This window comes from Delphinus delphis, chromosome 9 (assembly GCF_949987515.2).
Source record: "Delphinus delphis chromosome 9, mDelDel1.2, whole genome shotgun sequence".
Classification (NCBI taxonomy): domain Eukaryota; kingdom Metazoa; phylum Chordata; class Mammalia; order Artiodactyla; family Delphinidae; genus Delphinus; species Delphinus delphis.
Window position 1 is genome coordinate 7,794,720 of NC_082691.1, and position 25,994 is coordinate 7,820,713.

Sequence of the window (25,994 nt, forward strand, 5' to 3'; positions counted from 1 at the left end):
AATTTTTTGGAAGAAGTATCTTACTGTTTTCCAGTGCCATCCTTTTATTTATTTGTTTAAGTTTACTCTCACTCTGTGTTCTGCCGTTATCCTGGGGAACTTCAAGTTTCTAACATCTCCTTTGCTTCCACCCATGCTCCGATCACATATTATATCTCATTTATTAATGTCTCAAACTCTTACTATTCTCTCCATCATTACAAACTTAGATTCCGAACACAGTCTAAGGCTTAGCTTGATTTCCAAGTATAGCAGAGACAGATCAGTGATTGAAGAATGACTCTGTCTGGTAATATTCAATAAATGCATTATAACTTATTAAATTTTTTTATATAAAAACAAATTTATACCTTGTGAACAAGAAACAAAAATTCCTTCTAGGAGACAGACTGTGAGCCAGTGGGAAACACAACTCACAGTACAAACAAGTGACAAATGACAATAATGCTATGTGATATATACACTTCACTAGTAGGAAATGCAAAATTTCAAGGGAAGTTAAAAGATGGAGAAATTTACTCTTCTTTGAGGAAGAATACCTAGCTGAGAGGTAACACTTGAGTTGAGCCTTTATAGATCTTCAGTGACAGTTTGTAACCGAGGAAGGGAGATCAGGGCAATTCAGGTCAGCAGAACAAACGTGCAGAGGCTCAGAGCTGGCAGGCGAGGCGGGGTGTGTTCAGGCAGGTTAGACTCAAATGTGCAACTGTGGAGGCAATGAAGAGGGGTGGGGTGGAGGTGGTGTCAGAGGATGAGGCTGAATAGAGTTTGGCCCTAGACTGAGAATGATTTTGAGTGACAGACTAAGGAGCTGCTCTTTAGTTTAAGACCAATGGAGACTCACAGCAGTTTGTAAGTAGAGGAGTGACATGGTAAATTCTGCATTTAGAAAGCCCAGCTCAGTGATCACATAGAGAAAGAACTGAAGGGATTTAAAACTAGAACATAAGAGACCGGATAGGAGGTCAGTGTACCAGACAGTGCTCTGCTGTTGAGGATGACATTGGAGAGATACCTCTTGCATTTTTCTTCCAACACTGTTATAAATGTCTCACCTTGAAGACCAGTAATAGAAAGTTCCATGCAGCAAAAAGAAATCTGTTTAGTTAGAGGTGTCAACTTTTATAAACGACATTTTAGCAAAATTTTAAGAGTGGCTTTTGTAGCATTAGGAAAGAGGAATCACCATGTAGAATTTATTTGGCTTTCATTCTTTCTTTCCTCTGATAGGAGTTCGTCCCTGAAGAGCAAAGTACAAGTTTCTGACCTAATGTGTCTCCAGTCTCTTCTGTTTGATCACCTTTACATTGAGGCCAGCACACCTTTAGTGCGACACTTTTTATATTCACAATATCTTGTTTGCAGAAAGATTTTTCTTTTATCAGAAACAAAGACAATGTCCATCAGCCAGTGTTAGTAAAGGCAAGGATCAAACAGCCTTCCCAATTTATACTATGCTGACCACACTCAAAAATGAGAATTTATGTGGGCTTCCCTGCTGGCGCAGTGGTTGAGAGTCCGCCTGCCGATGCAGGGGACACGGGTTCGTGTCCCGGTCCGGGAAGATCCCACATGCCGCGGAGCGGCTAGGCCCATGAGCCATGGCCGCTGGGCCTGCGCGTCCGGAGCCTGTGCTCCGCAACGGGAGAGGCCACAACAGTGAGAGGCCCGTGTACCGCAAAAAAAAAAAAAAAAAAAATGGGAATTTATGGCAGGATTCAAATCAATGCAGATAATTCCTTGATATATTTTAGGGAGTGGAATTTCTAACAGGTCTATTCTTTGCCTGAAACCTGCAAATACATGTGACTTTTAATGTTGTCAATGGCATGAGTTACAAGTAGAGATAAGTGGTGATGAACACAATGTTTGTTATGTCAAATCTTTCCCTTTTACCTCTAAAAATCAAAATAGCCTCATCCTCTAATCCTGGCCACAGTCACTGAGGAGAATTACAATAAGAGCCACAAATACTATTAGTTGAAACTTGAGATAAGTAAAATATGCATAAATCCTCTCAAGTGGAAAAATATTCGCTGTGGGTGTCTTTCCTTTTCAGTCACTGAAAACAAAGTTCTGGGCACTGATGACCACAGTTGTTGTTCAGTTCCCTCTTGTACTCAGAAGATTCAAAGAGGGCTGACATTAGCATTCGAATCACCCTCCTTCAGCAGGAGCTGACCGCACTGTGTTTTGAATGGGACTAAATGTCCATTCCTGGGACAGAGACCACAAAGAGAGGAGACAAGGGGCTGGTTTCCAACTTGTGAGCTTTAGACTCCTGCAGGGATTCACGTGAAGAGGGGTACCGTGCAGCTGAACGCAGGTCAGAAGAAGACTCTGGACTGGAAATACAAATCCGGCTGGAAAATGCATCTCAGATGTGTACGTGCATCCTCCCTTGCTACAGAAATACATTAAATTCTTTCAAATACACCCCAGGGTCTCCTCTCTCTGTCACACCCTCAACACACACCCAAGAAGTGAGTTTATTGGGTAAAAACAGAAACAAATGCTGTCACTGGGATGCATACTTGGAGAGCAAAGTTTCTTCTCTGTGTCAGAAATTAGATCAAAGCTTGAGGAGAAAGATTATGGGGAGGAAGAAATGGAGACCCTCCATTCTTCAGTGTTGGAAGCTGATCAAAAACATTTCTTGGGAGTGCCTCGAAGATTTCTCAGAGCGAGTCACCCTTCCAGCCACCTTTGGAGGAAAATCAGCGACTCACCCCTCACTCACTGCGTGTCTGGTTTGGGGTCACACTGGTCATGTCTGGGAGACAGCACAACCTCCTCTCCTGCAGACGAGCTCAGGCCAAGGGCATGAACTACTCCCAAAAAGAAGAAGAAGCTTCTGGATAGCTTTGGAGGAGATATCGTTAAGCCCACACCCCTAGACTAAATTGAACCATTTTGTCACTATCTAACTCACACAATTTTTGCCTACTATATTTGGAAACTTATCTGGGATACTTCTGTTAAAAAGAAAAAACAACAGGCCCAAACTAGAGTCATTCAAAATGGAGTCATTTGTGCTAAGCCCCACGACTGCAAGCCAAGACTTAATACCCAACCTAATTGCAGTTTCAAACTCTCAGGAATGCAATCTTAACTGGTCAGCGCTAGTGAGGTGATCCTCCCGATAGGACCCTTCTGTTCCCCTCAGGAGGTCGACCTTCCTGGAAACAATGCATTCTTTGCTAATAAGTTCCTTGTTTCACCCTCTTTCTGCCTTTAAGAACTTGGATGAGATGCTGCCTGATTCATGAATCATTTGATAAAGACAATGTGGTCTTTACTCAATTGAATTTTCATTATTTAACGCTGTTAAACTCAGAATATCACTTTTGGTTTGTATTGCAAAGCTAGTAGCAACACTAGATGAAGCCAAGTATATCTCTTTCAAGAATTACAAGAGGTCTGAGAATTTATCCTACTTGCAAGCTAGTAAGTTAGCCTGCCACAGTTTCATGGATGCTGAGAGAAGACACACGATTCCTGGGTCAGAGACAGAGAATCTTATTCCTCAGGGCACAGCAGGCAGCATGAACTTCATGTATGCATCAGCTCCCCTTGTCCCCCAAGTCCCGCTGGGTAATGAGGAGGTGACCAAAAGGTTGTTGTGCTGGCCATGGGTTTTCATCATAGCCAAAGAACCCCAAGCTTCGGAAACCCCAATCTTTTATTAAGGCAACTGCAAGAAGACCTGCCTGCCCTTTTCCCCAGGGAGGCATTATCTCTATTATACTGGACAGTAAACACATCTGCCCTTGGTTCACTATCTCTACCTAGCCTGGCTGTTTGCTATACAAACATCCTTGAGAGGAGAGATTGGGCACTAGACTGCTTGGAAGAATGGTCCTCAAGGGATAAGAGAAATAGATTTGATCCATACTTGGAGAGGGTAGGCTAGTAACTAACTTAATCACAATCCACGGGACCATTCACCAACCAAACAATATTTCTTACGCAATTTCATGGGAATGTAATAGATAATGGGAAACTACAAGAAATTATTTCCCATAAAAGTGAAATGTCACCTTTACTAGATGGGACTGAACACTGCCCAGTGAACACCTGTTGCGCAGACTTAGACACACAGGCAGGCGTTAACCCCGTAGGCCTGGAGGAAATGACTCATGGGGTGGAAGTAGAGGTAGAAGAAAGGAAGGCCAAGAAGGAGAAGCAACTGCATACATTCAAGGCACTCAGCCATATCCTGGCTTGTCATCCTAGCGCTGCTGCCAATAAGACACTTGCACATTTGATGAAGATTTGTTAGCAATGAAATCTGACTGAGCTTGAAGCTACTGCTACCCCTGAATGTTTGAGTTTTCTACACCAGTAAAGTACTTCTTTTCTTTCCTGTCTTAGGAACACCTTGATTGAAGAATAGCATACATTCAGAAAAGTGAATTATGTAAGTGCCCAGCATGATGAATTATCACACATACAAAAAGCACATCATGAAATCAGAAGCCAGATCAAGAGGTAAAATACGCCAGCCCCGGGCTTCCCTGGTGGCGCAGTGGTTGAGAGTCCGCCTGCCGATGCAGGGGACACGGGTTCGTGCCCCGGTCCGGGAAGATCCCACATGCTGCGGAGCGGCTGGGCCCGTGAGCCATGGCCGCTGAGCCTGCGCGTCCGGAGCCTGTGCTCCGCAACGGGAGAGGCCACAGCAGTGAGAGGCCCGCCTACCGCAAAAACAAAAACAAAAACAAAACAAAACAAAACAAATACGCCAGCCCCTCAAGCGCCCCTTTAGCCCCCTTGGAATCAGTACTCCTAGAGTCATCTCCGAAGGTAACTACCATAGTGATTTCGAACATCGCGGACTAGATTTATCTGTACTTTAACTTCATATAATGGCATCACACAGCACACATTTCTTGTGTCTGGCTTCTTTCTCTCAACATCATGTTTGCAAGATTTATAGTGTTATATTGTGTGCAGCTGTAATTAATTCATCCTAATTACTGGATAGCATTCCATTGTAGGAAGATATTTCATACAGTGAGTATTATTTCTTCATTATAATGTTGATGAAATTTTTATCTGTTTTCAGTCTTTAGCCATTAAAGATAATGTGCAATAAACATTCTTGTACACATATTTTCACATATGTATGTATTTCTGTTGAGTTGAAACCTAGGAGTGGAATTACAGGATCTGGGGTATGCATAAGTTTAGCTTTAATAGATAATGGGAAACAGTTTTCCAAAGTGACTGTACCCATTTCTACTCCCACCAGGGGTGTATGAGAGCTTTCCATTCTTGCCAACACTTGCTATTGGCAGCCTATTTGATTTTAGCGATTCTGGTAGGTGTGTGGCAGAATCTAATTGTGGTTTTAATTTGCATTTCTCGGATGACTAATGAGTGTTCGTTCTTTTTCATATGTTTATTAATCACTTGTATTTCCATGGGTGAAGCTGTTGTTAAAATCTCTTGCTCACTTTATTCTTATCGGGCTGTCATTTTCTTATTGATTTTTAGGAGTTTTTTGTTTTTAATACAAGTTCTTTTCAATTATATGTGTTGCAAGTATCTTCTCCAATTCAGTGGCTTGTATTTCACTCTCTTAATGTGTTTTAGTGTTAATGTGTTCTTTCCGTAATCTTTTTTTTTCTTATTGGTCAATACTTTTGACATTTAAGAAAACTTTCCCTACTCCTAAAGACATACATGTTCTCTTGTTATCTCCTTAGAAATGTTATTGATTTATTTTTCACAATTATCTCTACAATCCATCTGGATTTATTTTTGTGTAGGGCATGTGTCTGAGAAAAAAACTCATTGTGTTTTCCTTTACTCTCATACTCACAATACTTGTGACACCAGATGTGCGGGTTTTCGACACCAGCTGAGTGTCCTGCATTTCAATTCAATTCTGACAGTGACTAGAGTGAGCACACATCCCACAGGTTAAAGGCTCAGTCCCACAAGCCTTCCCCCACTTCAGATGCCAATTGCAAGTAGGAGGTCCCCCAGTTACCCACAACTTCTGTCTGACTTGGCTGCAAATGGAAGAATCCTCTTCCTTCCTGCTTGATTATTTGCTAGAAATAGCTCACAGAACTCAGGAACACACTTACTTATGTTTACCTGTTTATTATCTAATAAAGAATATGATGTGAAGGCTACAGATAAACAGCCAGATGAAGAGGTATATAGGATGAGGTCTGGAAGGGTCCCCAGCACAACAGCTCCTGTCCCCATGGATTTGGTGTGCACATAGATGTGTTTACCAACCTGGAAGCTCCCCGAGCCCCGTATTTTTGACATTTTTAAGGAGGTTTCTTCATGTAAGCATGATCAATTAACTCCACTTCTCCTCTTCTGAGAGGACGGGGGTGGGGCTGAAAGTTCCAAACTTCTAATCATGGCTTAGTCTTTCTGGTGACCGGCCCCCATCCTGAAGCCCACGAAAGGTCACCTCATTAAAACGAAAAACACTCTATCACTCAGGAAAATCCAAGAGACTTAGGAGCTCTGTGTCAGGAACCAAGGTCAGAGACTAAATATCAGAACAAAAGATGCTCCTGGTGCTTTTATCACATAGGAAATTACAAGGGTTTTAGGAACTCTGTGGCAGGAAGCAGCGCAAAGACCAATCTGTGTAGTTTCTGTTATTTTACAATGTGAGTTAAAGATTAAGATTAAATCTTTTTCTTATGGATATGCGGTTTTTATGCCTATCCAGCACCATTTATTTATTGTATTTTCCCCATTGCTCTCCAATAATATCTTTGTCATGAATCAAGTGACTGCATGTATTGAGCTTGTTTCTGTGCTCTCTATTCTGTTCAGTGGTCCACACACACTTGCTAGCTCTTTTAAAATAAGGATTTTATCAATTAAATCAACTCAGAAAATTGGCATCTTAATAACACCCAATCTTCCGATCCAAGAACAAAATATATTGCTTTACTTATTTAGGTCTTCTTTAACTTCTCTCAGTACTGATTTAAAGTTTCCAGTGTAGAAGGCTTGTGCATTTTATATTAGATTTGCTCCTAGATATTTGATGTTTTATGATGTTATTGTGAATAGTATAATTTTAATTTCATTTTCTAATTATTGATGATACATAGGAGTAAAATTGTGTTTTGTGTTTTGCATACAGTAAGTCCCCTACAAACGAACGAGTTCCATTCCAAGAGTGCATTCGTAAGTCCAATTTGTTCGTAAGTCCAACAAATTTAGCCTAAGTACCCAACTAACACAATCGGCTATATAATACTGTACTGTAATAGGTTTATAATACTTTTTGCACAACTAATACATAAAAAACAAACACAAAAATAAAGAAAACATTTTTGATCTTACAGTACAGTACCTTGAAAAGTACAGTAGTGCAGTACAACAGCTGACGCTTCTCAGCAGTACCAGCTACATCACCACTGCTTTTACGCTTGCTTTCAGACATCCTGGGCTTGAAATAAAGATACTGTGCTACTGCACTCTATACAGTACTATACAGTAAAGTACACAAAAGCACAACCATTTGCAGAGGATGCACACACATGACAACATATGCCAGACACGTGAACTAACTTACGTGATTGGATGTGTGAATGCACATTCACATCTTTGAACGTTTGCAACTTGAAGGTTCATATGTAGCAGACTTACTGTATTTAATTCTACCAAGCCATTGTGTTAAATTCACTCTTTAATTCCAATGGTTCATCTGTAAAGTTTTTAGATTTTCTACATACACAGTCATGTTGTTGGCAAACGACAGTTTTACTTCTTCCCTTCCAATCCTTCCATATTTTATTCATTTATCTTGCCTTATTTTACTTGCTAAAGACCTACAGTAGTGGTCATCTAATATAAAAGAAAAACTTTCAATATTTCACTAATATATTTATTAGTTCATTGCTATAGGTTCCATTTATTCCTTGCTAAGGAATGTTAAACTTTATCACATGGCTTTTCTGCATTTATTGAGATGAGCATATTATTTTTCTCCTTTATTTTGTCATAATTCTGATTTGCTTTTTTTTGGACTTGATATACACGGAACCATTTAATATGTGATCTTTGCATCTGACTTTTTTGCTCAACATTAAGTGTAGTCATTCGCATTATTGCATGTAGCTGGGATTGTTCATTTTCATTGCTGAAGAGAATTCCATGATATGATTTTGACACCAATTATTCATCCGTTTGATATTTGATGGATATTTGGTGTTTTTTACAGTTTGGAGGAAATCAAGCTATCCACCTATCTCTCTCCTCAGAACAGATTCTTACAGGCAAGGCGCCCTAAATTGCACTCCAGCACTGCTGCTAATTACCATGGTTACTGTAGTTGTATCCACCGTGTCTGCCTGCGATGGCCAAGTGCCTTCCATCCACACTACCACTCTCCCCACCGAGTCTATGCACCCCTACGTCCTACCATCAATTCCAGAGAATAACCACCACGGAAATTCCCAAAGATGCTGCTACCTCCCCCTCACGGTATATCCCTTACTGCCTCAGTGAGATGAACATCCTCACGGAGCCCCTGAGAAGCCTGCTGAGATGCTACATCTTTTCATCTTACCTGATAAATACATTTCTTCATTTCCACCTTCCTGAGTTTTTTGATCCCTTCCTCAGTACTACCCTGAAGCAGTGGGGCAGCTCCATCTGACTTTCCTGTCCAAGCTTCAAGGAGCCATCCCAGGAGTGTGCTAAGATTGGCTACAGTGGTCAAGGAAGGTGGTTGAGCCCAAGTCCTGGGAAAGTGCTGCCAGGCCAGCGAACTTTCCCCATTGAGTCTCTTGAGTCTCATATTCTCTTTTGTTTCTCTCAAGATCCACTCCCACATGGGGCCTCCCAGGTGCAGCTGGTATATGTAACTCAAGGACAATTACTTCTGTGTCCAAGTTATTCCTCCTGGAGCAGGGACTAGGTTTTCTCCCTCAGACTCTGCTGAGATTTGGCTGCAACTGTCACAGATGGTGAGGGTGGTAAGGATGGATCTAAGGTCATCTCGTGAGGTGCCTCTCAGGGGAGGGCTCCAAGAGGTGGGGACTGCAAGCACAAGGAGTCTGTGCTCCTGTTCAAAGAGGGAGGATGTTGCTTCTGTTGGCCCGGAAGGTTCAGGGGAATCTAGGGGTCCGGGTTCTGAGCTCATCCACATACATACACCCAATCTCAGATTCCATTAGTTTCCTCTTAGGGCCCTCACCGTAGGACCCCTGTTAAGGCTGTGTGCTCATTCACCCCCCTTTGCAGCTCTGCAACCTTAGCCGTTAGCTGCTGGGCTCTTGTGCCCGCAGGAGATAAGGGGCTACACGAACACTGCCTTAGAGACCCTTGGAATCTCAGAGTGCTTAGAATGATAGTTGGTACAAGCATATCACTGTACTGTTTTCAAAGCTTTCAAAGCAGCTAACAAAAGCCAAATTTTAATTACCATTTTTTTCCATTCAATTTGAGTGACATAAAAGAAATATTCAACACAGATATTTGGACACTGTCTGTTGAGACAAAGTTGGACCAAGTATGATTTACATTTGCTTCTGCAGGCGACGGGGCACTAGCTCCTGTTGCCCTTCATCCAGTGCGAGTAACTGAGGTGATTCCCAGCTGAGCCGAAGTCCCTGTAAGTCTTACTGCCTCTTAGTTCACTACTGGAGAGCAGGTTTCCAGGGTCTGATCAGAAATGATGGGGGTTACCAGATTCATCCTTCCTCTTGGGAGGTCTTGGAGCCTCTGTCCCCGTGAACCTGCCCACGTTGCAGCAAAGGGATAAAGACCACTAAATCTCAGGTTGTCTAGCTGACCTCACTCTTCCCCTGTCTCCTGAATCTGTGGTTCACTGAGTTATTAGGTCTCTGATGCTACCTTGCAGGTGTTTTGTCACATTTTCTAGTTGCTTTTAGTGGATGAGTTGTTCCAAATTTCTTACCCATCCATTTCACATAAACAAAGTCATCTTTTAAACAAAGGTCATGAACCAATAAACCACAGCATAAAATAAATTACAAATGGTTAGTAAGCATTTGAAAAATATCAGCTTCCTAATTATAAAAACTTTTCAATTAAAAATGAGATGATTTCAAATGTTAAGGTACAAAGATGAAGTAAACAGAAGTTATTGAGTGCCCTCAGATATTGCTAGTAAGAGTCAAGCAGAAACTTTTCTGAAAGGAATTTTGGCAATATTAACAAAAATGATGTAATTTTTCATACATATTGACACAGTAATTCCACTTCTGAGGAGTTTATTCTAAGGAAATAATCTAAAATGTGGACAGGTGTTTAAGCCAAATATATTCAACTTAGGGTTTTTTTAAAAAAGAAAACATTTAAAACTCTCTGAAATATAGTCATAGATAATTAAATCATACTATATCAAAGAAATAAAACGCAACTTTAAAAATTTAATTTAATTTCCCTTTAATTTAAAGGCCTGGGAAAACGCCTTTAAATACCACTAAGTCAAAAGCAAAATTTAAAGTATGTACAATATGAATTCAATTACTCAAAAGTATGCATAAAGGAAAACTCTTGAAAAAATATTCCAGATGTTAAAATCGCTTTCCTGGGCAAGGAGTTATAGATATTGTCTTCTCTGCATTTTTATAGCTTCAACTGCTTCTCAAATTTTCTACTGAGTGGGCAATTCTTTTACAATTAGAAATAACAGGGGGAAAAAAAGAGAATGTAGCTTTTTATTAAAATTAATAATAGTAAATTATCCAGGATAAGATAGAGAATGTTGGTTGGTTTAATTTTTCAGATAATTAAATATTTATGATAGGATGTATACTCCAAATAGAGTGAGTGCCTTTCAGGAATACATAGTAAATTAAACCTAATAACAAAACTACACAAACAGAAATCAGCTTTTCTGTTATGATTCGTAGGGAACTTCAACTGTTACACTTTTTGAGGGTCACAGTTAGGAACATCGATTGTCATTCCTTCGAAGTGCCTTAATCTCTTTCTTAACTGTCTTTTGTTTCCCACGGGTGCTGGCTTGTTCGTTAAGTCCCTAGCACTTTACATCTGATATTTTCATTAATTTTCTTCACACTTCATTTAAGGTAAACATTATTTTATGCACTTTACAAATTAGCATTGTAGCTTTGCCAAATTTTGCATCAAACCTTAGAGCTGGGATTTAAACCCCAACCTCATCCCCTCCCCAGCCTGCCCTCTGGCTCCCGCCTGGAAATACTGGGGACCGGTAATTATTTGTTGGTTTAATATAATTTGTTTAGTCGCTCGAGGACACCGATTTGCATTTTTTTCTCTTTTTATATTGATCTGTAACCCGCTTTGTCTCCTACCTAACCGGTATTTGGGCACGAACTGGCCAGTGTCACTTTCCTGTCCTTTCAGGCGGGGTTTCGCCCCCAGGGTTCTCTGGCAGCCGCCTCCGTCGCTATGGTGACCCGGTGTCAGAGCTGACACCGCAACATCAGCAGCTGCGCCGGGTCCTCGCCGGCTCAATGGAGAGCGCGGCGGACTTGGCACCGAAGGCGCAGGGTCTGCGCCGAGCTGCGCGCGGGGCCTCAGTCCCTCCCCAGGCAGGAGCCCACTTCCAAAGACAGCCTGGCTGCGTTCCGAGCCATGAATGCCTTGAACTCAGCCCCGGACTTGATTTCTTTTTTAACCGAGAGAAACAAAACAAAACAAAACACCCATCAGAGCACACACTGGTGTAGTGGTGTGTCCTGAATCTTGGAAACATCTCAGCAGAATTCACAATCTTTCCTTTCCAGGGTGCAGGCATGGGGGACTCAGATTAAAACACGGGGAACTTCTTATAACCCCATCTGATCAACATAACATGGAACGCAGCACTGCAATATTATAGTTTTGAAATCATATAGGAACACATAAATATGAGCTTATAATGTACTAAGTTTGAAAACTAAGATATAAAATCATATGCAAACTCAGAATACCACTAAATGAAGATATTCATATGCAAGTAAAGGTAAAATATATACGCCAACAGGATTCATAGAGGCTGGATATTCCATGATAGAAAGTGGCAGATACATTGTTTGGTATTACACCTAAGCTGAATGTAATTTAAAAATAGGTATGATAACATTTTGTCAAATTACAGGGGGCTCCCTATAGCAAGAGAGAATGCTCCTTTCAAGGCAATAAATAAATGAGATGATAAAAATTCTTACTCTATTGCATTATGAAACACAAAATCATATTTCAAAAAGAAAACTACCTTTACGTTTTTTTTTTTTTTTCAAGAAAAGCATAATCTGTGTCCTTTAAAGAACATCCTGAAAGAAGCTGTAAGGGCAGAGGATGAATGCCCCCAGCTGGGCTCTCCTCCTTCCTGTTACTGGGCAGCCTCAGCCCACAAATGACCCAACCCACTAGTGCAATATATGAGGTCCTTAACTAAGGCTGGTACCATTGTTTTCCTAAGACAGACAGACAGACACACACACACACACACACACACACACACAGAGGCACAGATACACGAGTGCTGTGTTATTCTAAATAAACGTGCTTCTACAATTATTACTTATCATTTTTATTTTGAAGATTTTCCTTTTTATCCTTTTTTTTTTTTTAACTTAGGAGGTATACATGGGCCTAGAAGAATCCTGACTTTATTCAACTGGCCACACGAATTCCCATTTCCCACTAAGGAAACCTTGTTCTCTACATCTGTGTCTCTATTTCTGCCAGTTCATCTGTACCATTTTTCTAGATTCCACATGTATGCATTAATATACGATATTTGTTTTTCTCTTTCTGACTTACTTCACTCTGTATGACAGTCTCTAAGTCCATCCATGTATCTACAAATGACCCAACTTCACTCCTTTTTATGGCTGAGTAATACTCCATTGAATCTATATACCACATCTTCTTTATCCATTCATCTGTCGATGGGCATTTAGGTTGCTTCCATGACCTGGCTATTGTAAATAGTGCTGCAAAGAACATTGGGGTGCATGTACCTTTTTGAAATATGGTTTTCTCTCGGTATATGCCCAGTAGTGGGAATGCTGGGTCATTTGACAGGGATTGCATTGAATCTGTAGATTGCTTTGGGTAGTATAGTCATTTTCACAATATTCATTCTTCCAACCCAAGAACATGGTATATCTCTCCATTTGTTTGTGTCGTCTTTGATTTCTTTCCTCAGTGTCTTATAGTTTTCTGAGTACAGGTCTTTTACCTCCTCAGGTAGGTTTATTCTTAGGTATTTTATTCTTTTTCTTGCAATGGTGAATGGGAGTGTTTCCTTAATTTCTCTTTCTGATCTTTCATTGTTAGTGTATAGGAATGCAAGAGATTTCTGTGCATTAATTTTGTATCCTGCATCTTCAACAAATTCATTGATGAGCTCTAGTAGTTTTCTGGTGGCATCTTTAGGACTCTCTATGTACAGTACCATGTCATCTGCAAACAGTGACAGTTTTACTTCTTCTTTTCCAGTTTGTATTCCTTTTATTTCTTTTTTGTCTCTGATGGCTATGGCTAGGACTTCCAAAATTATGTTGAATAATAGTGGTGAGAGTTGACACCCTTGTCTTATTCCTGATCTTGGAGGAAATGCTTCCAGTTTTTCACCATTGAGAATGATTTTTGCTGTGGGTTTGTCATATATGGCCTTTATTATGTGGAGGTAGGTTCCCTCTATGCCCGCTTTCTGGAGAGTATTTTCATAAATGGGTGTTGAATTATGTCAAAAGCTTTTTCTGCTTCTATTGAGATTATCATATCGTTTATATTCTTTAATTTGTTAATATGGTGTATCACATTGATTGATTCATGTGTATTGAAGAATCCTTACATCCCTGTGATAAATCCCACTTGATCATGGTGTATGATCCTTTTAATGTGTTGTTGGATTCTGTTTGCTAGTATTTTGTGGAGGATTTTTGCATTTATATTCATCAGTGATATTGGTCTGTAATTTTCTTTTTTTGTAGTGTCTGTCTGGTTTTGGTATCAGGGTAATGCTGGCCTCATAGAATGAGTTTGGGAGTGTTCCTTCCTCTGCAATTTTTTTCAAGAGTTTGAGAAGGATGGGTGTTAGCTCTTCTCTAAATGTTTGATAGAACTCACCTGTGAAGCCATCTGATCCTGGACTTCTGTCTGTTGGAAGATTTTTAATTGCAGTGTCAATTTCATTACTTGTGGTTGGTCTGTTCATATTTTCTATTTCTTCCTGGTTCAGTCTTGCAAGGTTATACCTTTCTAAGAATTTGTCCACTTCTTCCAGGTTGTCCATTTTATTGGCATAGAGTTGCTTGTAATAGTCTCTTAGGATGCTTTGTATTCCTGTGGGGTCTGTTGTAACATCTCCTTTCTCATGTCTAATTTTATCGATTTGAGTCCTCTCCCTCTTTTTCTTGATGAGTCTGGCTAAAGTTTTATCAATTCTGTTTTTCTTTTCAAAGAACCAGCTTTTAGTTTTATTGATCTTTGCTATGGTTTTCTTTGTTTCTACTTCATTTATTTCTGCTCTGATCTTTATGATTTCTTTCCTTCTACTAACTTTGGGTTTTCTTTGCTCTTCTTTCTCTAGTTGCTTTAGGTGTAAGCTTAGATTGTTTATTTCAGATTTTTCTTGTTTTTGTATTACTATAAACTTCCCTCTTAGAACTGCTTTTGCTGCATCCCATAGGTTTTGGATCGTCGGGTTTTCATTATCATTTGTTTCTAGGTATTTTTTGATTTCTTCAGTGATCTCTTGGTTATTTAATAACGTATTGTTTAGCCTCCATGTGTTTGTGTTTTTTACTTTTTTTTCCCTGTAATTGATTTCTAATCTCATAGCATTGTGGTCAGAAAAAATGCTTGATATGATTTCAATTTTCTTAAATTTACTGAGGCTTGATTTGTGACCGAAGATGTGATCTATCCTGGAGAATGTTCTGTGTGCACTTGAGAAGAAAGTGTAATCTGTTGTTTTCAGGTGGAATGTCCTATAAATATCAATTAAATCTATCTGGTGTATTGTGTCATTTTATGTTGTGTTTCCTTATTAATTTTCTGTCTGGATGATCTTCCACCTCCTCTGTAAGTGAGGTGTTAAAGTCCCCTGCTATGATTGTGTTACTGTCGATTTCCTCCTTTATAGCTGTTAGCATTTGCCATATGTATTGAGATGCTCGTATGTTGGGTGCATATATATTTATAATTGTTATAGCTTCTTCTTGGATTGATCCCTTGATCATTATGTAGTGTCCTTCCTTGTCTCTTGTAACATTCTTTATTTTAAAGTCTATTTTGTCTGATATGAGTATTGCTACTCCAGCTTTCTTTTGATTTCCATTTGCATGGAATATCTTTTTCCATCCCCTCACCTTCAGTCTGTGTGTCCCTAGGTCTGAAGTGGGTCTCTTGTAGACAGCATATATATGGGTCTTGTTTTTGTATCCATTCAGCAAGCCTGTGTCTTTTTGTTGGAGCATTTAATCCATTCACATTTAAGGTAATTATCAATATGTATTTTCCTATTACCATTTTCTTAATTGTTTTGCATTTGTTTTTGTAAGTCCTTTTCTTCTCTTGTGTTTCCCACTTAGAGATGTTCCTTTAGCCTTTGTTGTAGAGCTGGCTTGGTGGTGCTGAATTCTCATAGCTTTTGCTTGTCTCTAAAGATTTTGATATCTCCGTCAAATATGAATGAGATCCTTGCCTGGTAGAGTAATCTTGGTTGTAGGTTTTTCCCTTTCATCACTTTCAATATATCATGCCACTCCCTCTGGCTTGTAGAGTTTCTGCTGAGAAATCAGCTGTTTATCTTATGGAAGTTCCCTTGTATGTTATTTGTCATTTTTCCCTTGTTGCTTTTAATAATTTTTCTTTGGCTTTAATTTTTGTCAATTTGATTACTATGTGTCTCAGCATGTTTCTCCTTGGGTTTATCCTGCCTGGGACCTCTGTGCTTCCTGGACTTGGGTGGCTATTTCCTTTCCCACATTAGGGAAGTTTTCAACTATAATCTCCTCAAATATTTTCTTGGGTTCTTTCTCTCTCTCTTCTCCTTCTGGGACCCTTATAATGTGAATGTTGTTGTGTTTAATGCTGTCCCAGAGGTCTCTTGGGCTGTTTTCATTTCTTTTAATTCTTTTAAAAGAAAGAAGAGTAGAGTCTGAAGTCAGGAAGTGTAATTCCTCCAGCTCTTCTTCTTTCTCAAGATTGTTTTGGCTATTCAGGGTCTTTTGTCATTCCATACACATTGTAAATTTATTTCTTCTAGTTCTGTGAAAAATGCCATTTGTATTTTGACAGGGATTGCACTGAATTTGTAGATCACCTTGGATAGTATGGTCATTTTAACAATTTGATTCTTCCAACCCGAGAACACAGTATATCTTTTCATCTGTTTGTGTCATCTTCAATTTCTTTCTTCAGCATCTTATACTTTTCAGAGTAAGCTCTTTTGCCTCCTTAAGTGAGTTTATTCCTAGGTATTTGATTCTTCTAGATGCAATGGTAAATGGGATCGTTTCCTTAATTTCTCTTTCTGATATTTTGTCTTTAATGTATACAAATGCAACAATTTTCTGTACATTAATTTTGTATCCTGCAACTTTATTTAATTCATTGATTAGCTCTAGTAATTTTCTGGTAGCCTCTTTAGGATTTTCTATATATAGTATCATGTCATCTGCAAACAATGACAGTTTTACTTCTTCCTTTCCAATTTGGATTTCTTTTATTTTTTTTCTTCTCTGATTACTGTGACTAGGACTTCCAAAACTATGTTGAACAAAAGTGGCAAGAGTGGGCATCCTTGTCTTGCTCCTGATCTTAGAAGAAGTGCTTTCAGCTTTTCACCATTGAGTACGATGTTAGCTGTGGGTTTGTCACCTATGGCCTTTATTATGCTGATATATGTTCCCTTTATCCCCACTTTCTGGAGAATTTTTATCATAAATGGATGTTGAATTTTATAAAAGTTTTTCTGCATCTACTGAGATGATCATATGGTTTTTTTCTTCAGTTTGTTGTTGTGGTGTATCACATTGACTGATTTGTGGATATTCAAAACTCCTCATCCGTGGGATAAATTCCACTAGATCATGGTGTTGCCTTTTAATATATTGTTGGATTCAGTTTGCTAGTATTTTGTTGAGGATTTTGGCATCTATGTTCATCAGTGATATTGGTCAGTAATTTTCTCTTTTTTGTGTTATCTTTGTCTGGTTTTTGGTAACAGGGTGATGGTGGCCACATAGAATCAGTCTGGAAGTGTTCTTTCTTCTGAAATTTTTTGGAATAATTGCAGAAGGATAGGCATTAACTCTTTTCTAAATGTTTGATGGAATTCACCTGTGAAGTCATCTGGTCCTGGACTTTTGTTTGTTGGGAGTTTTTAAATTACTGACTCAATTTCATTACTGGTAATTGATCTGTTCATATTTTCTACTTCTTCCTGGTTCAGTTCTGGGAGATTGTACCTTTCTAAGAATGCATCCGTTTCTTCTAGGTTGTCCAGTTTATTGGTGTATAGTTGTTCTTAGTAGTCTCTTATGATACTTTGTATTTCTGTGGTTGGTTTCAGTTGTAACTTTTCCTTTTTCATTTCTGATCTTATTGGTTTGGGCCCTCTCCCTTTTTTTCTTGATGAATCTGGCTAAAAGTTTATCAATTTGGTTTATCTTTTCAAAGAACCAGCTTTTAGTTTCATTGAACTTTTCTATTTTTTTGTCCCTATTTCATTTATTTTTGCTCTGATATTTATTAGTTCTTTCCTACTACTAACTTTGGATTTTGTTTGTTCTTCTTTCTCTAGTTGCTTTAGGTGTAAGGTTAGGTTGTTTATTTGAGATCTTTCTTGTTTCCCGAGGTAAGCTTGTATTGCTATAAACTTCCCTCATAGAACTGCTTTTGCTGCATCCCATATTATATAATTTAAAAATTAATCATGCATGACCTGTCCCTTCCAGAGTAAAGGATTAATTAGATAGAGATTCACTGTTGAACAAAGAGGAAAAACGATTACCAGCTGAAAGTACAAATCTTCCTTGACTTACAATGGGGTTACAACCCAATAAACCAACTGTAAATTGAAAATATTGTAAGTTGAAAGCACCTTTAATACACCTAACTTACAGAACATCATAGCTTAGCCTGTCTACCTTAAGCATGCTCAGACATTTATATTAGCCTATAGTTGGGCAAAATCATCTAACACATGCTTATTTTATAATACAGTGTGCACTATCTCAAATAATTTATTGAATGCTGTACTGAAAGTGAAAAACTGAACTGTTGTCTGGGTATAGAATGGTTATCACCCCATGATCCTGGGCTGAGAGGGAGCTGTGGCTGCCACAGCCCAGCATCAGGAGAGGGGATCAGACTGCATCATGCTCACCAGGGGAAGGATCAAAATTCAAAGTGAAACTTCTACTGAAAGCATATCAATTTTACACCACTGTAAAGTCAAAAAATCCTAGGTCGAACCATTGTAAGCCAGAGACTGTTTATCCCATTACCGTGTCTTTATACAATGTCTAAGACTGTCCTGAGTTAACTGTAATGCTGAACTCCATAAAGGCCACCCTGGAGAGGACAGTGCTGTCATCTTTACCCTTCCATTATGTTGGCTTTCTGCTCTCTTTAATCATCAGGATTTTGGCTGCTTTATATTATTTAGTAGTTGCAACCAACGAACCAGGAAACAGTAAGAAAAATCAAGTATTACATAAAGACAACTGGGAATTATAGATTCAAGTATTGCTGTTCCCTCCAGAAACTGCTCCATTATCTTTTGTGTTCCAGTGTTGCTGCTGACAAGTTCAATGCTATTTTGATTCTTAATTGTTTGGAAACCATTTCTTCCTCAAGTGTTGCAACGATGCATGCTGGTGCCGGGCACACTGGTGTTCAGGTGTGCCTTTAGCTTAGGAACTCATATCCTTCAGTCTTGAGAAATTTCTTGAATCGTTGCTTTCATTATTTCCTCTCTTCTGTTTAATATGTTTCTTCCTTCTTTTGGAATTTCTATTCTTCAGCTGTTGGATGTCTCAGAAAATCTTCTCAATTTCTGGTCTCTTACATTTTGTCTTCTTTATGTTCTGCTGTCTTAGAGAGTTCCTGTGCTCTATCTTTCATTCCTTCTATCTTTCAATTTTGTTGTCACATTTTTAACTTCTAAGAGCTCTTTTTGTACTTTGAATATCTTCTTCTTTTTCATCTTTATTTTTTAATAGTATCTCTTTATGTGTTTCAGGCATTCATTAACTTTATCTCTCAGAGGATATTAATGGTAGCCACCTTTGAAGTTTCTGTCCTTCCGACTAGCAGGACACCTCCTATAGCATGTGTAGGCATATTGGTTGTAGGCTCACTCTAGGTTATCCTGGCCAGGTCACTACCTTAGGGAAGCAGTTATCCAATTTTTTGGTATCAGAATCTCTTTACCCTTGTGAATATAATTGAGAATTCCAATGAGATTTTCAGAAGAATAGGGAGTGGAGGAGAAAAGATAAATTGTTTCAGCAGAAGACTAGACTCAAGAGGAGTCCAGCCCAATGCAACAACAGAAAGTATGGATGAAGTGTAGAGTACAAGGTTGAGAATGACAGGAAATTGGAGACATGGGCAAAACCCACACATTTCCAGATCCTGCAATACAAGTTAAGGAACTAAGACCTCAGGAAGAATCCTGGAAGGGTTTTCATCTGGGGAGTGATATAATTTAAAACTAGCCTTTTTGGAAATCCCTTCTGCCTGCAATATGGAAATAGAATAGAAAAGGAACAAGCCTGGAAACAGCAAGATTAGATTAGGGGCTCTGGAAGTAGTCCAGGGAAGATATAACATGGCCTTGAATAGGGCAGCTAACAAGAGGGTTGGAGAGAAGTGAAGAGATTTGTGAGATATTTAGAAGATGGAATCATCACAACTGGGTGACAGATTAGATGGAAGGAGGAGGTGGGTGAGACACCAAGATGAGTCAAGGATCATCCCCAGATTTTTGTCTTGAGCAAATGAGTAAGTTACGACTTTTCACTGAAATACGGAAGGAACACATTTAAGAGTAGCCATTTATTTATTTATACATGAATTTGTTCATTATGTCAAATTATCTGAGCCAAATTACTCTGGATTCCGAATCCCTATTATTACTTAGTAAATAATAATTAATATTTATTAAACTCTTATTCAAGCCCTCTCTCTCTCTCTCTCTCACACACACACACACACACACACACACACACACACACATATATATATTCATTTATTCCTCATAAGACACTTATGAATTAAGGACTATGATTATTCTTATTTTATGCTTCTTAAAAAGAGGCACAGACTGGTTAAGTAGACTTCCCGAGGACCCACAGCTTAGTGTCGGTGCAGGGAAGAGAAGAATCTGACTCTAGACAGCACTGGTAACCACTAGACTGTACTGTTCAGTGGTGTGTACGTGTGTGTGTTTTCCTAACAAGTCTTGGGGTTAGAGGCAAAAAATTAATTGTGGAACCCATTTTCTCCACTGATAACTTAATATTTTCTATTCCCATTTATTCAATCTTTATTTATTGAGTAACCTTGTATTTATCAGGCCTTGAGTTAGATAAAAATTCAAATATGAAAAATATAATTCGTGCCCTCAAATTAGTGAGGAAACAGGTGAAAGGACAATGACAACACAGTGTGACAAGGTGGCTCAGCGGCCATGGGAGCACAGAGGCAGAACTCCTAAGTCGACTGGACTGGGGCGTGCGTGTATATATATCCTGAAGGAGACACGGGGAGAGCTGTCCTAGTGCTGGGGTAAGAGTCACACACGTGAAGAAAGAAGAAGGAGACGCTTGAAGATGGAGCCACCTGTACAGAGAAAGAGGCAACTGAGAATCAGGTGGATTTGGGAAACTACACGTTGTACTGTTTAGACCTTCTCAACCTCCTTCAGTCCTAACACTCACAAAAATGTGAAGATGTTAGTATGGCACCCGAGGGTATGAGGCTGCCTGTAGGTCAATAGACATACGGGTCAGAACTCAAGGCAATTCTAAGATGCCGATACTCTGCAGTGTCATGACTGCTACTTTTTCAAAAGAATCAATACGCACATTGCCAAAGGCTCAGAACAAATGACAGAATTTGGGGAAAGAAGTGGAGCAATAAATAATTATTTGTTTGTATATACAAGCATAAGATGCTCTCACTTAAGGCAAAACTAAACATTGGTTTTATTTGGAAAGAGAAAATAAGTAGCTGGAGGGATGATGTAGGGAGAACACTTGTTATGATCTCTCCTTTCTTCCATTTTGAATTTTGATTAGTGGGAAATATGACTTAACCTCATATATAAACACAAAATTCACACTTTGCCAGGTTGGTGGGTTATAAGGAGCAGAGAATAATTATTTGTTTAATTATATTACAAACAAGGGCTCTTGTGCTATTTTATGTCCCATGACTGTATGGTCAAGCATAAGGGCTTATTTTAAGCAATTTGAATCAGTCACTTTTTAAACAATTGATCAAACTGTCTAGTACCATTTCTTATAATGTTTACTATGCTCATATTTATATGTTAATCATAATAATCAGGACTGAACAACCACAAAGATTCCACAAATTAGATTAGAGTGTGGAAAAACCTCATCATCTGGAGAATTGTGACCTCAACAGTTTTGTTCCAAACTAATTGGCAAAATTTTACAACCAAGCTGATACCCGAGAGCTCCACCTGCTTCTCCAGGGAAATAAGTCCAGGATGGAAGGCAGATTCAACTGTTAAATGTTAGAATATAAATGATGTGTCCAGAGACGAAGAAGTTATAGCCTGGAAGCAGGTCTCTGAGGAAATTGCAACATCATCCCGTATCTGAGGTCATCTTGTCCTCAGATCTCAAGGACATTTTTCTCACTGAGCTGAAATCTAGGCTTCTCAAGGGAATTGAGCATAAAATCATAGAAATTAAAGATGATTTTTTTCAATCTCTTCATTTTATGGCTGCAAAATAATGCTCATGGAGGTTGAATAAATAACCTGAATTAGTTGCAAAGCTAGACTAGAATGCAAGTCTCTGCATTAAACCCTACTTTATGAACTCGTCATTGGACAGTGTAGAAAGAATGGGTGATGCCACAGCAAAATTCAAGTCTCCACAGATTCCAGGGACTGGCAATCCAGAGCATTCAATCCACAAGTTAAAAAAAAATGGCCCTTGAGATAAAGATTCCATTGTCAAATAAGTCTGAGAATTGATTGCATTAACTAGGGGTAAACAGACTTTTGTGTTTGGTTGGTAAGTTGGTTAGTTGGTTTTACTACAGGTGTCCTTAGGGCCTTTATATCTGAATTGATCTTTAAGAGAGGCATATAAAAAATAATATGTTTCCAATTAATGTGCTACAGAGCATCATTTTCATGGAATACCTACTATCATCTTACTTCCATGGAGAAATAGTAGCTTATAGAATAAAGTTCAAAAAGCTTCATCATGACTTTCAAGTTTCTCTACAATATAATACAAACTACTTTTTAAGTCTATATATGCCAGTTATCACCTGTTTCAGACTGTTCATAAAATTCATGACTTCCCGTATTTGTTTACACTGCTCTCTCAGGCGGAACTAACCGTGCTTCCATCTCCACTGCATGGAACTTCATAACCCTTCTTCATGGAATTATCTCTAATCCTTTCTGTTAGAGTTCACTTACATTTCCTTTTTGTCATTCACCAAGGCTTACTTTTATTTGACAAACATTTGGAAAGTGCCTACTCCGTGCCAGGTACTGGAGCTACAACTGTGAGCAAAATAAAAACCACTGTCCCATGGAGCTTACATTCTTATGAGATGCAAAGGTGGGGAAAGGGCAATTTTTTTTTTAATTAATAAGTACACCCATAACACAACATTTATCTCTAATATGGTATTTTTATGATACTTAGGGTGTTTACACACTTGTCTCCTTTTAAACTTGTTGAGGGTAATGCTGTACTAGTCAGCTCTGGCTGCCATAATGAAATACTATAGACTGTGTGACTTTAACAGTAGAAATTTATTTCTCACAGTTCTGGAGGCCAGAAGTCCAGGATCAACGTGATGGTGAGGTGGGTTCCATTCTGAGGCCTCTTCTCTGGGCTGGAGGGCGGCCACCATCTCCCTGTGTGCTTCTTCTCTGTGTGCTCCAGATGAGAGAAAGCTCTGGTCTCTCTTCCTCTTCCCATAAAAACATTAATCCCATAGTGGGGGCATAGACATGCAGTCCACAACTGTACTATTTCTCCATCATTTTTATATCTTTCAGAGATCAGCAAGCTCTTCCCATCTAGTAAATCTTCAATAAGTACGAATGACTTAATGTTTCACAAAAGAACCATCTTGGAGCATCAAAAGCAGGCATTAGTAGGGCCTGCCCCAGAGCATGGGAGGAGCAGGGCCTCCAGGGACCATCTGTGCATGGGGGCTTTTTCTGAGGGGAGGGCAGAGGGAGGATAGTAATCTTCATGGTAAGTTTGCCAGGCATCCTGCATATTTCTCTTGCTTCCTGTATCGACTTCATCAGGATGGCCTAAATGTCCTGTATTCAGCTTTTGCCAATAAATTACAAAAATTTGGCAGCTAGAGCTATTTTTCAAATTTAATTGGATATCCTGTATTTTTATTTGCTAAATATCCAACTTTACCTTTTGGATATATAAAAATGACTGAAACCTTCATTTCTGTAGGACTTTTCCAGATAGGAACACAAGTCTCAATGAAAGCCAACAAAATCATTTTCTACTTAGGCACTTGTATACAAACCTTAATGGAAAAAGAAGCTGCCTCTCTCCTTCATATATGAAAAATGGGCATTCTTTGGCTAGATGGGAAGAATACAGATAACTTTTACTGACTGACTGGCCTACCATATCAGCTCAACAGAAGTTTCTTCCCCAACCTATAAGAACAGTAAGGACATCCTCCATAAACCTTGTAGTGCAGTATGATCACCCACTGTTGACTCAACCAGCATCCACTGAGCGTCTGAGGCAGGCCTGGCTCTCCTTCAGGTGCCAAGCGTGTAACAGTGAGCATAGCATCTGGGATAACAAACTATATTTTTACTTGATTATTTATTCATTTACTTAATTATACATATGTGGTTTAAACAGCATTTGACATACACTAGTACACAAAAAAATACATTCAAAAATAAGTGAGGAATACACAGCTCTAAACTAATGTCTGAGTAGCCTGAAAATGTCTAAGAAAAAAAACAAGAATCAACACGCTAGAAGAAATGGTAAGGGACTATATATAACTAGATATAATTATATATAATTTAAATCTTATGTACATTATAAAAATCTATCCACAAAATTAAAAGGGAAATAAAAGGAGAGAACATATGTGATCCACGTAAAACACAAGTGGTTAATATTCTTTGCAGATAAAAGACACTCATAAATAGTAAGAAAATGGTAGACACTCCCAATCAAATGAGGCTGAAGGGCATAAAACATATATTAAGAACTCAAAATAAGTTTCCTCCTTCTTTCAAACTTTGTCTCAGACAAAAGCAATGTTATTTCAGAAGAAGAAATAGTAAGAGAAGGAATCATCACAAAGAAGTGGGGAGACCTCAAAGAATTTAAGAGCAGAAAATATAGCAGACAACTGGAACTGAAAAGAAGAAAAGTTTCCAAGGAGCAGGAAAGGGACAGGCTCTCTCACCAGGGGTCGTGGAGGCAGGACCCTTCCAGGTGCCCCTCTCAGGGATGCTGCTGGTGCCATGGAATTTCCCAGTCGTGAGGACAGATGTCATGGAAAGGCCCAAATTTAAAACTTGATGAAATCAGTGGAGCACACGTGTACCTCGGAACCAGGTGAACCTGAATTAGACTCCCGTCCTGCAACATGTTAGCTGTACTGACATTGAAAAGCTTATGTCACCTCTCTGGAGCCTCAGTCTCCCCATCTGTAAGGTAGGGACAGTGGAGCCTGTCTCACTAGGTCACTGCAAGTGCTAAAGAGCCACTAGATACCGAACGATGATGGGGATGGGTTCTCAAGCAATGCTCGTCTCCCTCCTACGTCCGTGTTGCACATGTGATCATAACTAATATGAGGCCAAAGGGCAGATGAATTGAAATGGAATATTCAGTTAAACAAAAGTACATGCCATGTTTGAACACAGCAGTTCCCAAAGTGAAATATTGTTCCTGCAGGAAGCTTCCTGAAAAGGCCATTTTCAGTCAAATAAGACTGAGAAATGATGCGGACTCTCTCCCCACTTACAGATTTGCACTCTATTAAGAAGATTTTCACCTATTAAATGCATTTCTCTGTCCCACAGTAAAGTAACCAGTTGAATTTTGCTTCATCTGGCAAGTTCCAACTCTCCAAATAGCTTTAATTATGAAATAAGAAGAGAGGTTTTTGTTTTGCTAACTGCTAAAATCTCATAGAACTAATTTTCTACAGAACACATTTTCAGAAAAACCACACTCCAATGATTCAAGCTTTGTCCTTGTTAGAAAATATAATTATCTTTTCATTTATAAAGCATACACAACACCAGCATGACACTAGCAAGTCTTATTTAATATCCATTCATAGACTCAGTGGATGTATTTCAGGCATTCATCGAAGGCTGGAAATTGGGGATGTGAGAGCCAGGTCCTGACCTCACAGAAATGAAAAGACTAGCAGAGAAGGTGGACAGTTAGCAGCAAACACAAGTGTTATGACAAAGATGTACAGCATCCAGGGAGAGGATGCTCAGAGGATGGAAGGCAAGTGATAATTCTAAGAGCACTAGAAAATTTCAAGATCATTTATTGAAAATAACATATATTCTACAGGTAAAAATATATGTGCAGTCATATCAGGGTGCATAAAAACACCTCATTTCTCTAAAACTGAGCTATTTAAGGTCCCAAGATAATGAAGTAGGGGAAAAGACTCATATGCATTGTAGAATTTGGAAGATTTTATTCTATCCTTTTGAAGCCAGCAAGAATTTCCTCAGACTACTTCTAATTCACGCCCACCTCTCACCCACAATAAACGGATGAATTCGCAAA

At 39.0% G+C, this 25,994-nt stretch overlaps 1 long non-coding RNA gene across 1 annotated transcript in view; it reads left to right on the forward strand.

The window, feature by feature from the left end:
- The window catches only part of LOC132430854 (uncharacterized), a 156,156-nt gene extending 133,120 nt beyond the window's left edge, over window positions 1-23,036 (forward strand). Inside the window, exon 4 of the long non-coding RNA XR_009520579.1 lies at window positions 22,998-23,036. This is a non-coding gene — a long non-coding RNA (uncharacterized lncRNA). The remainder of the gene's footprint in view (window positions 1-22,997) is intronic.
- The last annotated feature ends 2,958 nt before the right edge of the window (window positions 23,037-25,994 follow it).